Source organism: Lepidochelys olivacea (assembly GCF_965140295.1).
Source record: "Lepidochelys olivacea isolate rLepOli2 genome assembly, chromosome: 8".
Taxonomy (NCBI): domain Eukaryota; kingdom Metazoa; phylum Chordata; order Testudines; family Cheloniidae; genus Lepidochelys; species Lepidochelys olivacea.
The window spans coordinates 88,590,154-88,604,455 of record NC_140418.1 but is presented as its reverse complement, the minus strand read 5'-3'; the positions used below and the strand labels follow the sequence as shown (position 1 = coordinate 88,604,455).

The 14,302-nt window shown below is 45.0% G+C and overlaps 1 long non-coding RNA gene across 2 annotated transcripts in view; it reads right to left on the bottom strand.

Moving 5' to 3' along the window:
* LOC311525474 overlaps positions 1-14,302 on the bottom strand; it is a 102,257-nt gene that overhangs the window by 84,014 nt on the left and 3,941 nt on the right. Inside the window, exon 3 of one of the 2 annotated variants that reach the window (XR_014712790.1) lies at positions 11,335-14,238. The exons of the other annotated variant lie outside the window; for it this stretch is intronic. This is a non-coding gene — a long non-coding RNA (uncharacterized lncRNA). Of the gene's footprint in view, positions 1-11,334; positions 14,239-14,302 lie in introns of those variants that run through there. 2 annotated transcript variants of the gene reach the window in all.

Sequence of the window (14,302 nt, the reverse complement as noted above, 5' to 3'; positions counted from 1 at the left end):
CAAACTTCTTAGACTGTTGTCTGTCATGCCCTTGCAGGTATATAAAGGGTAGGGCGTCGCCAGTCAGTCTTATATGACAGGGATAAATCATGTGTGCAAATCATGCATCAAAGTTGTGAAATGGGCTACAAATGCAATAAAAAAATAAGGTATTCAAAAGTTTAACAAATGGGAGGGGCGCCAAAGATGCTCCCCACCTGGGGTGCCATTTGATGTAGGGCCAGCCCTGGTGGGGGTAATTAACCAGTGGAATAAATTATCTAGGGACATGGTGGATTCTCCGTCACTTGAAGTCTTTAAATCGAGACTGGATATCTTTCCAAAAGATGTGCGATAGCTCAAACTGAAGTGATGGGTTTGATACATAAACTACTGAGGGGGTTGTACGGTCTGTGTTATGCAGGAAGTCAGACTGTGATTCTAAAACTCTGTTATCTCAAGTTAAGATATGGTGTAAAAGTGGAGGGTAGCATAGGGATGGGATGGGGATCTCCATGACATAGGTAATCAGAAAGAGAAAATCTCCATGCGTCTGGGTACGCTTGACTACCCTTTGTCACTCTATGAACATAGTCAGCTTAAAACCACTTGGCTGTCTGAAAACTTTTCATGTACTAGTATTACTGGTAACATCTATAGCAGGGGTAGCCAAACTTATTGAACCTCCAAGCCGCATACGACAATCTTCAGAAGTTCAAGAGCTGGGATGCACCTGCCAGGGCTCGGGGCTTGAGCCCCATGGGAGGCATCTGATGAGGCTCAAGGCTTCAGCTCCACTCCTGCTGAAGCCCCAATCCCTGGCAGGTGCACCCTGTGGTGCTAACGCCTCAAACCCCCCTGCCCGCCAGGCAGAAGCCCCTACCCCACCACCCCGCTGCAAGGCACAGGTCCCTAGCTCCCCCCCACACCAGTCTGGTAGGTGGAGAGTGGGGGAGGGGCTCTGCGAGCCTCACTTTAACGGTAAAAGAGCCACATGTGGCTTGCGAGCCGCAGTTTGGCCACCCCTGCTCTATAGTTTCCAATAACAGAAAGATTAAAGGGGAAAATGTCTCTGTATTTTCAGTTTGTTTACATTAGGCATTTGACAGTACATTGTGTATAGTCAGTTTAGGAGTTTCCCCATGCCAGTCCCCTGTTTCCCCCTGTTCTTTGTATGGGCCTTTCACACAGCAACAAAGGAGAAAAACATAAACAAAGATAAGAAAGTGAGATTGTGAAGCCAGAAACTTCGGCAGGGACTGGAGTAATTCCTGAAACTGCTCTGAATCTCCTCTTTAAACTCCTTAGATTTCAAGATGACGATGTCCCTTCAAATTCTCTGGGCCAAATTCAGAGGTGAATCAAAAGGCGAGACTTCATACAGAGTTATAGCAGTTTAACCAAAGGTGTGGTTTTAAATCGATTTAATCAAACCAGTGCGAAAAGCTGTGCAAATACTCTAATTTTGGTTTAAACCAGGTTTATTTCCGTTAAACCAAAACAAGAGTGTTCAAGCAGCCTTTTGCAACACCGTAACGAAACTGGATTTAGGCTACATTAACACTATGAGCGAGGGGTGTTCCCAGCTCTCACTGACCTAGTGCAAGTATCAATAGCAGGGTAGCGGGGGTAGCGTCGGTAACGGCAGGAGAGGCATGGCTGAGCTGTGCCCAGTATAAATTGGTGGGTTTGTGCTCAGCACGGCTCAGCTGTGTCTCTGCTGCCAATGTCTGTGCAACGGCAACTGCACTGCTGAGCTAGCAGGGGTCTGTGTACAGGAGCAGGGGAGTCACACCTCCAGCTTGTCAAGTAAACATCGCCCTAGTTAGCAACTTTCGCCTAGAGATAAGACCTAAGCTGATGTAACTTACATCTTCTTCTGGACTAGCTGTATCATGTCTCGACATTGGTGAGGCCTCATCTGGAGTACTGTGTCCAGTTTTGGGCCCCACACTACAAGAAGGATGTGGATAAATTGGAGAGAGTCCAGCGAAGGGCAACAAAAATGATTAGGGGTCTGGAACACATGGCTGATGAGGAGAGGCTGAGGGAACTGGGATTGTTTAGTCTGCAGAAGAGAAGAATGAGGGGGGATTTGATAGCTGCTTTCAACTACCTGAGAGGTGGTTCCAGAGAAGATGGTTCTAGACTATTCTCAGTGGTAGAAGAGGACAGGACAAGGAGTAATGGTCTCAAGTTGCAGTGGGGGAGGTTTAGATTGGATATTAGGAAAAACTTCTTCACTAGGAGGGTGGTGAAACACTGGAATGCATTACCTCGGGAGGTGGTAGAATCTCCTTCCTTAGAAGTTTTTAAGGTCAGGCTTGACAAAGCCCTGGCTGGGATGATTTAATTGGGGATTGGTCCTGCTTTGAGCAGGGGGTTGGACTAGATGACCTCCTGAGGTCCCTTCCAACCCTGATATTCTATGATTCTATGTGAGTTATACCAACTTAGGGCTCGTCTACACTGCAGAGTTTTGTCGGCAAAAGGCAGCTTTTGGCAGCAAACCAGAGGAGGTGTACACACTGCAATGCCACTGGTGGTGACAAAACTCCTCGGTTTTGGCAACAAAATAAAACCACCTCAATGAGAGACATAGGGCTTTTTGGACAAAAGTTTTGTCAACAAAGTGCCGGTGTAGACACTGCCGTTCATTATATCAACATAACTGGCCTCCCCCGTATGCCACAATGTCTGCTGTGACCGCTGTGCTCACTTCTTTGAACTCAGCTGCCTTGCAGGCATGCGCCCTCCTCTTTCAAAGCTCCAGGAAGCTTTGACATTCCTCAGCACGGGGAGCTCACAGGATGCAGCTCCTGGTAGCTGAGAAGGCTGTGGGAGAACTCGGAGGCAATCACAGAACCATAGGCAGGCAGAGCAGGCTGCTGCTGCTGCTGCGGTGGGGTGCAGGAGGGAAGAAGAGACTGCTGTGCTCAGTTGGGGGTTGATGTGGGGGGTGTCCCCCTCCCCACAGGTGCCGGCTTCTAATTTTCCCAGTGGGTGCTCAACCCCCACTCAGCCCAGGCCTCGACCCCACTCCACCCCTTCCTCCAAGCCCCCACCCCGTCCCATCTCTTCCCGCCCCCATTCCACCCCTTCCCCCAAGGCCACATCCCCACCCTGCCTCTTCCCACCCCCGCCCCGTCCCTTCCTGCCCCCTCCCCCGAGCATGCCCCCTCCCCGCTCCTCTCCTCCCTCCCAGCGCCTCCTGCACGCCAGGGAACAGCTGTTCTGTGGTGTGCAGGAGGCACTGGGAGGAAGGGGGAGGAGTTGATGGGCGTGGGCCGCTGGGCAGGAGTGAGGGGAACCAGACAGCAGGTGGGTGCTAAGCACCCACTAATTTGCCTATGCCCTCCCTCCCTCCCCCCGGATTGGTTGTTCAGGCTGCTATCTGAAAAAGAGACTCACTCTTCCCCAACGCACACACTTCCCAACGCACACCCTGTTTCTGTCTCTCCCCCACAACACATACACACACTCACTGTCACGCACTCTCCCCCACCCCATACACTTCAGGTGAAAAGTGGCTGGGAATCTAGTAGGATGCCTAGGGATAGATGGGATTGAGAAACCTGCATCATGTGACTCTGTACCTGTTCCATGAGGCACTGTAAACCCTTCCCAAAGCACCCTGCGACCAGTTGCACAGTGGGATAGCTACCCACAGGACACTGCTCTCTGTGTCCATGTAAGAGCTGCTAGTGTGTATGCGCTCTGAGCATAGTGTGGACATGCAACAGCGGTTTAATTAAAACACTTTAATTAAAGTGCCATAACTTTTGTTGACGAAACTGCAGCGTAGCCAAGGCCCTTGATTCTGTTAGGCTGAGAGGGCCAAATTCACAGGTGATGTGTTAGTTACGTAATAGCAAATGGGTCTGAATCTAAGGGAGAATTAGTTGGTCTCATTTACAAGCATGAAGGGGCTAGAAAAAGGAAAAAAGTTACCCCAGCTCAGAGCTGCCTCTCAATCTGTCTCTGTGTCTCAATTTCTCATCTGTACAACAGGGATGTTAATACTCACTTACCCACCTGACATGGGCATTATGAGGATTAATTTATTCATGCTTGGCAAAGGGCTAATTATTGCTATTAGCTTTTCAATGGAGTGGTCCTGCCAGGTCGGTGCTGAGTCACATTGGTGGGGCAGTGTGAGGAAGCTTGCACGCCTGCTGGCCGTGCAGTACGTGCACCTCTGGGTACACATAAGACTTTAGACTTTCGCGTAGTCCTTTCCTGGGAATTAAATTGACTGAAGACAGAAGAGCCCTCACTTGGCTACTAAAGGAGCATTAATATCAGCAGTGAGTCAAATGCAGAGCCATGAAGCCCTGCAAACCCACCCTCATCCTGGCAGACTTCAGCAAATCATCGCCTGAAGACTTGGCCTGTGCGCAAGCGTGCACAGAGAAGGTCCTCTACAAGGGGCATGTGTGGAGAAATACTTGAGCAGCTGCATCTCAGGCTAATTGCAGTTTCTTGACAGAGCTATCAGGGAGACCCATACAGAGGGATTTACAAGCATCAACCTGGCAAATTATGAAAGTAGGGATTAAAGCTCAGAGTTTGTGTGAGAGTGAAACGCCTTCAGCACTTTTTGGCAGGTGATGAAAGGCAGATTTAGTGACAGCTGCCAGATGAGAGTCAAGGAACAACTGAATCCATATGGATCTCTAGGTTGTTGGCAAGCTCTGAATCTTCTAATGTAATGTGGTGGGAGTAATGGGGGAGCCTGACTCAGAGAGCACATCAGGCCAGTCAGGATCACATCAGCTTTATCTGACTTGAGCCAGAACCAGTTTTGAAACACTCCATCCTGACCAGCTGATGTTAAGACAGCACTGAGCCTACCCTTCCCCCGTTCCCTTAGCCACTTTTGCAAAGTAAATCTATAGGCTGGTCACAAAGCAGAGGAATCCCAGAATAACTGAGCCAGCTGAAAGACATTTAAAGGGAAATTGATTAAATTAGGTAATGACAGTACCTCAAAGGCCCTCCATGTGTTCACAGGGGTGAAAGAACCCAGTGACCTAGTGCATCAAGCTGGTTGAAACTCTGAATATCTGTTCTGTGGGAAATCCTGACATTTCAAGATTGGTCAAAATCAGAACAAAACAGCTAAAATTTCAAATTTCCTGCACAATGAAATTTCAGACAAATTTTGTTTCCGAAATATCAAAATGGCCTTATCTAAACATTTCCTTTCGATAAGGTCAAAGCACTTCACTTTGAGTTAGAATAGCCTAGAAGAGAAAAATTGAAAGAATAAAGTCAAAACAAAACTCTTTGATCTTATCAAACTAAAATGGTTTCCCCTTATCAAAGCAAAACATTCTGATAATTTTTCATCAAAAGTTTCTGTTAACTCAATATGTTCCTGTAAAATGTTTTGATTTTGTGGAATCAGCATTTTCTGAAATGTTCCATCGGAAAATTTTTGAGCAGCTCTAGTCATCCGTAATAATACAAAGAATATAAAGAAGGACAAGATGAAAACACCTTTTTGCTGTGGCAGTATTAGCAGCCCCATATCAGTCTGTCTTTATGCTGTGTCTACATCTAAAACTAAGTGGGAATTTTCATACGAGCAAAGGTAGATGGGATGCATTGCTACGCCTTTCCCTACAACCGTGCTCACAAATCAGCAGGTCTGAAAGGATCTTAGTCCATACAAGAGAGGAGAAGGGGGAGAGGTCTTTTCAGCAAAACAAATAGTGCATCTAAGTACACAAAGACATGCCACACTCTTCAAGGGGAAATGAATTATCCTGGCCAATATGTGACCCAGGATTAAAAATCATTGAGTAAGCAACTAGGCTGACCGTGGTCCATTTGACAGAGGGCAAGGGTGCATCTGGTTTACCACTTTAAGTAAATCTGTTTTGGAAATCAACTCAAAAGTTCCCCCAAGTTCTAGCCAGCAACCTCAGCATGAGAGGGGGCCCTGATTCTGAAAATGCCAGGGTAGGGCTATAGTGGAGAAGGACGAATCTGTGTCATTGTCAGAGCTTTTTTGCAGCTTATCAGTAAAAGGAGAATGGAGGGGAATTGCCCTGTGCATGAAAATCCTGAGAAAAGACACATTTTTACATCACTGCACATGGTGTCTAATGTCCTGGCTTCAGGGGGTTACTGACACCCAGAAGATAGAAACAGGCATTTTGTTTTGCAGTTGACTTTAAGACAGATTTGGCTCTACAAGCAGTCACAGATGAACTTGCACTGACAGTTTGTCTGCAAAATATAAACCTGATCTCGATCTCGTGCAATGAAGTCTGAGATTTTAGTTGCTAGGGATATGTAAAGATATAGTAAATTAACTGAACTTAATTCAGATCATCATCAAACAATGGTTCCACCTGTTTTGCTGTTGTCTTACCATCTGCCATCCCTCTACCTGCTGCAAAAGAAGCTTTTCCCTTTCCCCATATGTGATACATATTGTTAAGTCACGTCATGTCACATCTGATACACTCAGTGCCACCTTAGAAATGAGAAAAGGACAATAGAAAAGGACAATGCAGGCTGAGCTAAGCTAGTGAAATGTGCCCACAACTGTTTTCTTGCCCATGTCAGAAGCAATTAAAGATCCACTGATTTTGTGTTTAATAACCCCTTTGTATTGTGCTATGGCAGGTAGTTTCATACCCAGCTCTTACTAACAGATGCTCAAATAAATGGTTCTAAGTACAGCATACAGAATAAACCTTTACCTCATTTAGCTGCATGCTTCAAGCTATGATTTTAGAGGGTTTCAGGCATGCATTGCACTAGATTGACTTAATTGTTCTGAAATCCAAGTTGCCATTTATAACAAGCAAAAAGCAAATCTGAAAACAAACAACAAACTATATTAAACCATATTGCCAAGGCGTCTTTAAAAGATTTTTCAGGGCCAGATCCTTAGCTGAAGTAAATAAGCATAGGTCTGTTGAAGTCAAGGGAGCTATGCTATTTTACACCAGCGGAGGATCTGACCCTCCAGCTCTGTTTCTGTAGATAATGTACAAAGAATACAGGTCTTCTGGAAAAGGGAGGCTTGCTTCTTGGGGCAGCAGCTGAGAAAGCATGATCTCTGACACAGTTCTGATTATAATAAACCCTCCCCTGTAGGTCTTACAGGGTGAATGGGAACATATGGCAGCAAAAGTTCAAAGAGAAGCACTGGGCTGACTACTGTCCTTACAAAGCCTTACAGGTCAACTGTAGAATCTGAAACCACAGTCTACCATGTTACAGAAAGTCAGTACAGTTTACCAAGTGCAGGAGTAAAGCATAATAGCTAGCCAGAGAATAGACTGGTAGAAGTAGTCTGTGTTAGCTAAAGGTGGTGGATTATCTTCTTCAGGAGTCAAGTTATAAAGTTTTCACAGAAGGTAAGCATCTAGAAGATAATAAGGTAATAAGTAACAGCCAACATGATTTGTCAAGAACAAATCATGTCAAACCAACCTAATATCCTTTTTTGACAGCGTAACAAGACTTGTGGATGGGGGAAGAAGCGGTAGATTTGATATATGTCGACTTTAGTAAGGGTTCTGATACTGTCTCACATGACTTTCTCATAAGCAAATTAGGGAAATAAAGCCTAGATGAACCTACTATAAGGTGGGTGCACAACTGGTTAGAAAACTGAAGGATAGTTATCAGTGGTTCACAGTCAAGCTGGAAGGGCATAACATGTGGGGTCCTGCAGAGATCTGTCCTGGGCCTGGTTCTATTCACTATCTTCATAAATCATTTGGATAATGGAATAGAGCGTACACATATAAAGTTTTCAGATGATAGCAAGCTGGGAGGGGTTGCAAGCACGTCAGAGGACAAAATGATCTTTACAAACTGGAGAAATGGTTTGAAATAAATAGGATGAAATTCAATATGGACAAAGGCAAAGTATTCCACTTAGGAAGGAAAAATCAAGTCCACAAATACAAAATGAGAAATGACTGCCTAGAAAGGAGAACTGCAGAAAAGTATCTGGGGGCTATATTGGATCACAAACTAAATATGAGTCAACAATGTAATACTGTTGCAAAAACAAACAAACATCATTCTAGGTTGTATTAGCACATCTGTTGTAAGCAAGACACGAGAAGTAATTTTACTGCCCTATGTAGCACTGATAAGCCTCAGTGGAGGTATTGTGGCCAGTTCCGGGCACCACACTTCAGGACTGATGCAGACAAATTGGAGAAAGTCCAGAGGAGAGTAGCAAAAAAGAGTAAAGATTTAAAATACATAACCTAGAAAGAAAGATTAAAAAAACTGAGTTTGTTTAGTCTGGAGAAGAGAAGACAGGGGGGACATGATAACAGTCTTCAAGTATGTGAAAGATTATTAATAAAGACACGGGGGATAAATTGTTCTCCTTAACAACTGATGACAGGACAAGAAGTAATGAGCTTAAACCGCAGCAAGGGAGATTTAGGTTAAACATTAGGAAAAACTTCCTAACTCTATGGATAGTTAAGCACTGGAACAAATTTCCTAGGGTGGTTGTGGAATATCTGTCATTGGAAGTTTTTACAAAAAAGTTAGACAAACAACTGTCAGGGATGATCTAGATCAGTGGTTCTCAAAGCTGGTCCACCGCGTGTTCAGGGAAAGCTCCTGGCGGGCCCAACTCATTTGTTTACCTGCCGTGTCTGCAGGTTCGGCCAATCACGGCTCCCACTGGCTGCAGTTCGCCGCTCCAGGCCAATGGGGGCTGCGGGAAGGGCAGCCAGCACGTCCCTTGGCCCACACTGCTTCCTGCAGCCCCCATTGGCCTGGAGCGGCGAACCGCGGCCAGTGGGAGCTGCGATCGGCTGAACCTGTGGATGCGGCAGGTAAACAAACTGGTCCGGCCCGCCAGGGGCTTTCCCTGAACAAGCGGTGGACCGGCTTTGAGAATCACTTATCTAGATAATACTTACTCCCGCCTCAGTGCAGTGGAAAAAAACCTATCGAGGTCCCTTCCAGTCCTTCACCTCTATGATAGGCAAGTATCAAATAAAAAAGGGCTATGTATAAACTAAGCTTCCAAATACGGACTAGTTAAAATAGATAAAAGAGTTGCTCTAGCATAGAGGGTGGTGGGAAGTCTCCTCACCCCAACTGCCCAGACCACCATCTCCTTTCCATCAGAGCAAGAATTTCAATGGAAAACAATCACCTGCTTCTTCTACATCTCAGTAATCACCAGCAAAATGAACCCCAGTCTCTCCTGTAGGGAAATAAGTGGCAAAGGTGTGGCAACCTATTACAAATACAAGTATAATTCAAAGGTAAATCCAGCACCTTCCTCAAAGCCAGGGAAAAAAAACAAAACCCCAACAGGTTAGCTAAGGTAGAGAGTGAAATGCAAACTTGAGCCCCAGTTCTCTGTCCAAGCTGAGCAATATTCTGCGCAGAACGAGAGGGGGAAGAAACAAAGTTGGTTTTAAGCCACTTTTGAATGGGGAAGTCTGAGATTATATGCACCCTTTTGTTTAGCTGTTCATTTGCATTTTATAGGAGCACTTCTTGATAAGTCCAAAGGTAAAATATCCATGTAAATATTTGGCATAATATTGCAGAACAGAAAGGGACGGTGTGTTTTGGTGTGCTATTGTTATAGATAGGTATGTGTATAGCTACTGAGTTTAACTATTGTATATTCAAAGGTATTCAGTGCGGCACGGTTACACACAGGTAGGGTAGGTTTGAACTTGTGATACACAGATACATGGGTGGTTTGTACAGCATTGTGTTCAGGTTGAATTTATTCAGTGATTGATATTTTTTGAGAGACAGTACAGTGGAGCTTTAGCCCTAAGGCACTGCCACTTGTTTCCTGTGTGTTAGCTCTTCAAACAAGTTACAGACTGTCTGATTTAAGAAGAGATCTATTCCCTTTCCTCTTTTCATATTTTGTTGTAGTTTTCCTACGAGTCACAGTCTTTGCTGCTTCAGTTAATAGCTTTTGTTACTTTTTTGTAGGTTTGGGGTCTATCTCCGGGAAAGCGGTCTGAGGTCAGTGGAGCTGCACTGATTTACACCAGCTGAGGATTGGGCTGTGATTTTTTATTAATCTCTCTGGTCTGTCAAAGGTTTTGTAAAGTCTGATCAAAATGGCTGGATTTGGGGGCGGTGCCAGAAAATGTGTGTGTGGCAACTAAAGATGCCATACAGGGCTTAAAGACACAAGACACTGAACAAAATGTAAGGCTTCTCACAGTACCTTTTAGAAAAGTTATTTTGTTAATATTGCAGCGATTGCAAATAACTATCTGACTTTTGGAGAAAAGCATAGCCTGAAGGGCCAAGTCTCAAATTTGAAGTAACTAGATTCACTAGAACGAAATGCTCACCTCCCATCAGTTCTAACATAGATCAGTTTGGTTCTATGCAGCTTGTTGTGTAGGCTCATTCAGGTCAGATCTGACAGCGGGGATCCACCTGCGAGAATTACTATTTTTTTGGGCTTATTTAAACCATACATTTAAAAAGTGCCATGGTGCTGCTAGGAGGAGGGCCCAACCCTAAGAGGTGCTAAGCAGCTTCTGGAATGTGCTGAGCAGCCTCAAATCCCACTGAAGCCAATGGGAGCTGAGGGTGCACTGGCGGCTCTCCTTACTTCACAGTTATCAGTGGTATCTTATCAGCAAGGGGCAGATATAAAGTGTAGCCAGGGTGTCCACTGTAGAGATAGTGTTGTTATATTAAGACTTTGTGCCATATTTAGGGACCCTGTGCCCTTCTGAGCCCAACAGATCCAAATTTATGTGCATCAGAGAGTAAAGTATTCTGAATCCAGTAATTGTCTAAGACAGAAAGCATGTTCTCTAGGAGGAACATCTAAGGGTGACCACCAGCCCCAAGACTCTCTGTCTAACCATCTGACTTACCACACAGTTTAGTACAGGAAGCTTCCCCCAGTTAAAATCTTTGGTGAAAAGATCACAGCAGGCACGTGCATGACTTACAGAACGTGCAGGACAGAATTTAGCGATGGCAGAAGATGACACAATTAACAAGTGTATAATTAAAAAACATGTTATAATAAAAGTTATAGACATGAGAAACCTTTAGGCTCCTAAAAACAAACCCAAGCGTTCTACAAAGTCACTGACAAAAACTCCTATATTCTTTGGAGGACGATGTATGAAGAGGACATTAACCCCAGTGCTTAAATGCCTAACAAGGCCAGATGTACAGAAAGCCACAAAGGCTGAGGGATAGGCTCCATTGTGCAATCAGGATATACAGTATCTGCTGCACACATGCCCCCTTCTTCTATTCACTCTTAGCAATTTTTTAGTATAAGTAATTTGAATTGCTGCACAATTAAAATTATAAAATACTTAAAATAAATTTAAAAAGCAGAGGGGATATTTCTTTACCAGCTTCTTGGAGAAAAACACAAATAAACCTATTAAGTTGTGGCTGCATCTTTCGCTTCAGAGTTGCCAGCTCTCCGGATTGTATTGCAAATCCTGCAATATTTTGTGCTTTGTTCTTGAAGCCCCAGCTGCTGGAGTCAGATAATGAGCCGAGTATCGGAGGGGTAGCCGTGTGAGTCTGGATCTGTAAAAGTGGCAGAGTCCTGTGCCATCTTATAGACTAACAGACGTATTGGAGCATAAGCTTTCGTGGGTGAATACCCACTTTGTCAGATACATGTAGTAGAAATTTCCAGAGGCAGGTATAAATACGCAAGCAAGAATCAAGCTAGGGATAACAAGGTTAGTTCAATCAGGGAGGATGAGGCCCTCTTCTAGCAGTTGAGGTGTGAACACGAAGGGAGGAGAAACTGCTTTTGCAGTTGGATAGCCATTCACAGTCTTTGTTTAATCCTGAGCTGATGGTGTCAAATTTGCAAATGAACTGAAGCTCAGCAGTTTCTCTTTGAAGTCTGGTCCTGAAGTTTTTTTGCTGCAGGATGGCTACCTTGAAATCTGCTATTGTGTGTCCAGGGAGGTTGAAGTGTTCTCCTACAGGTTTTTGTATATTGCCATTCCTAATATCTGATTTGTATCCGTTTATCCTTGTACGTAGGGACTGTCCAGTTTGGCCGAGGTACATAGCAGAGGGGCATTGCTGGCACATGATGGCGTATATTACATTTGTGGACGTGCAGGTGAATGAACCGGTGATGGTGTGGCTGATCCAGTTAGGTCCTGTGATGGTGTTGCTGATGTAGATATGTGGGCAGAGTTGGCATCGAGGTTGTTGCATGGATTGGTTCCTGAGTTAGAGTTACTATGGTGCGGTGTGCCATTGCTGGTGAGAATATGCTTCAGGTTGGCGAGTTGTCTGTGGGCGAGGACTGGCCTGTCTCCCAAGGTCTTTGAAAGTTTGGGATCGTTGTCTAGGATGGGTTGTAGATCACTGATGATGCATTGGAGAGGTTTTGCTGAGGACTGTATGTGATGGCCAGTGGAGTTCTGTTGGTTTCTTTCTTGGGCTTGTCTCACAGCAGGAGCCTTCTGAGTACATGTCTGGCTCTGTGATCTACTTCCTTATTTCCTCGTGTGGGTATCATAGTTTTGAGAATGCTTGGTGAAGATCTTGTAGGTGTTGGTCTCTGTCTGAGAGGTTGGAGCAAATGCGGTTGTATCTCAGCGCTTGGCTGCAGACAATGGATCGTGTGCTGTGTCTGGGATGGAAGCTGGAGGCATGAAGGTAGGCATAGCAGTCGGTGGGTTTTTGGTATAGGGTGGTGTTAACATGACCGTCACTTATTTGCACCGTGGTGTCTAGGAATTGGACCTCCCGTGTAGATTGGTCCAGACTGAGGCTGATGGTGGGGTGGAAGCTGTTGAAATCGTGGTGGAATTCTTCCAGGGTTTCTTCTTATGGGTCCAGATGATGAAGATGTCATCAATGTAGCATAGGTAGAGAAGGGGTGTGAGTGGATGAAAGCTGAGGAAGCGTTGTTCCAGGTCAGCCATAAAAATGTTGGCATATTGTGGGGCCATCCGGGTGCCCATAGCAGTGCCACTGGTCTGGACGTATATATTGTCACCAAATTTGAAATAATTGTGCATGAGGATAAAGTCACAGAGCTCAGCAACCAGTTGTGCTGTGACATCATCAGGGATACCATTCCTGACAGCTTGTATTCCATCTGTGTGTGGGATGTTTGTGTAGAGAGCCTCCGCATCCATGGTGGCTAGGATGGTATTTTCTGGAAGATCACCAATGCATTGTAGTTTTCTCAGGAAATCAGTGGTGTCACGGAGATAGCTAGGAGTACTGGTGGAGTAAGGTCTCAGTAGAGAGTCCACATATCCGGACAGTCCTTCAGTGAGAGTGCCAATGCCCGAGATGATGGGGCGTCCAGGATTTCCGGGTTTGTGGATGTTGGGTAGTTGATAGAATAACCCCAGTCGGGACTCTAAGAGTATGTTGTTCCTGTGTTAGTGTAGGGAGTGTCCTGAGTAGACGGTGCAGTTTCTTAGTGTATTCCTCAGTGGGATCTGAGGAAAGTGGCCTGTAGAATTTGGTATTGGAGAGTTGTCTGGCAGCCTCCTTTTGGTAGTCAGACCTGTTCATGATGACAACAGCACCTCCTTTATCAGCCTCTTTGATTATAATGTCAGGGTTGTTTCTGAGGCTGTGGATGGCATTGCGTTCTGCACAACTTAGGTTATGAGGCGATGTTGTTTTTCCACAATTTCTGCCTGTGCACGTCGGTGGAAGCATTCTATGTATAGGTCCAGACCGTCATTTCGACCCTCAGGAGGAGTCCATGTGGAGTTCTTCTTCTTGTGCTGTTGGTGGGAGGGTATCTGTGTATCAGTGTGCTGTTCAGTGTTATCTTGAAAGTATTCTTTGAGTCGGAGATGGGAAAAGTAGGCTTCCAGATCACCGCAGAACTATCATGTTTATGGGGGTGGCGGGGCAAAAAGAGAGTCCCCGAGATAGGACAGACTCTTCTGCCAGGTTGAGTGTGTAGCTGGATAGATTGACGATACTGCTGGGTGAGTTAGGGGTATCACTGTTGTGGCCCCATGTGGCAGGTAGGATTTTAGACAGCTGATGGTCCTTTTTCCTTTGTAGAGAGGTGAAGTGTGTAATGTAGATCTCCTGTCTTATTTTAGTAAAGTCCGTTTGTATGGAAGGTTGGTTATTTATGAGAGTCTCCAGGTTGGAGAGCTCTTTTTTTTATGTTTTCCTGTTTGCTGTATGCCATAATGAGCCGAGTATCTCAACTTTCATTAAAAAAAGCAAAGTAAGTCTCTAGACTTCCTGGTTATGAAGAACAACTTGAAACCTGTGACCTGAGTGTACCTTAAAGGCCCAGAAACAAGACGGCAAATTAAAGAGAACCCCCAATTTTTTTTAAATTTCACTA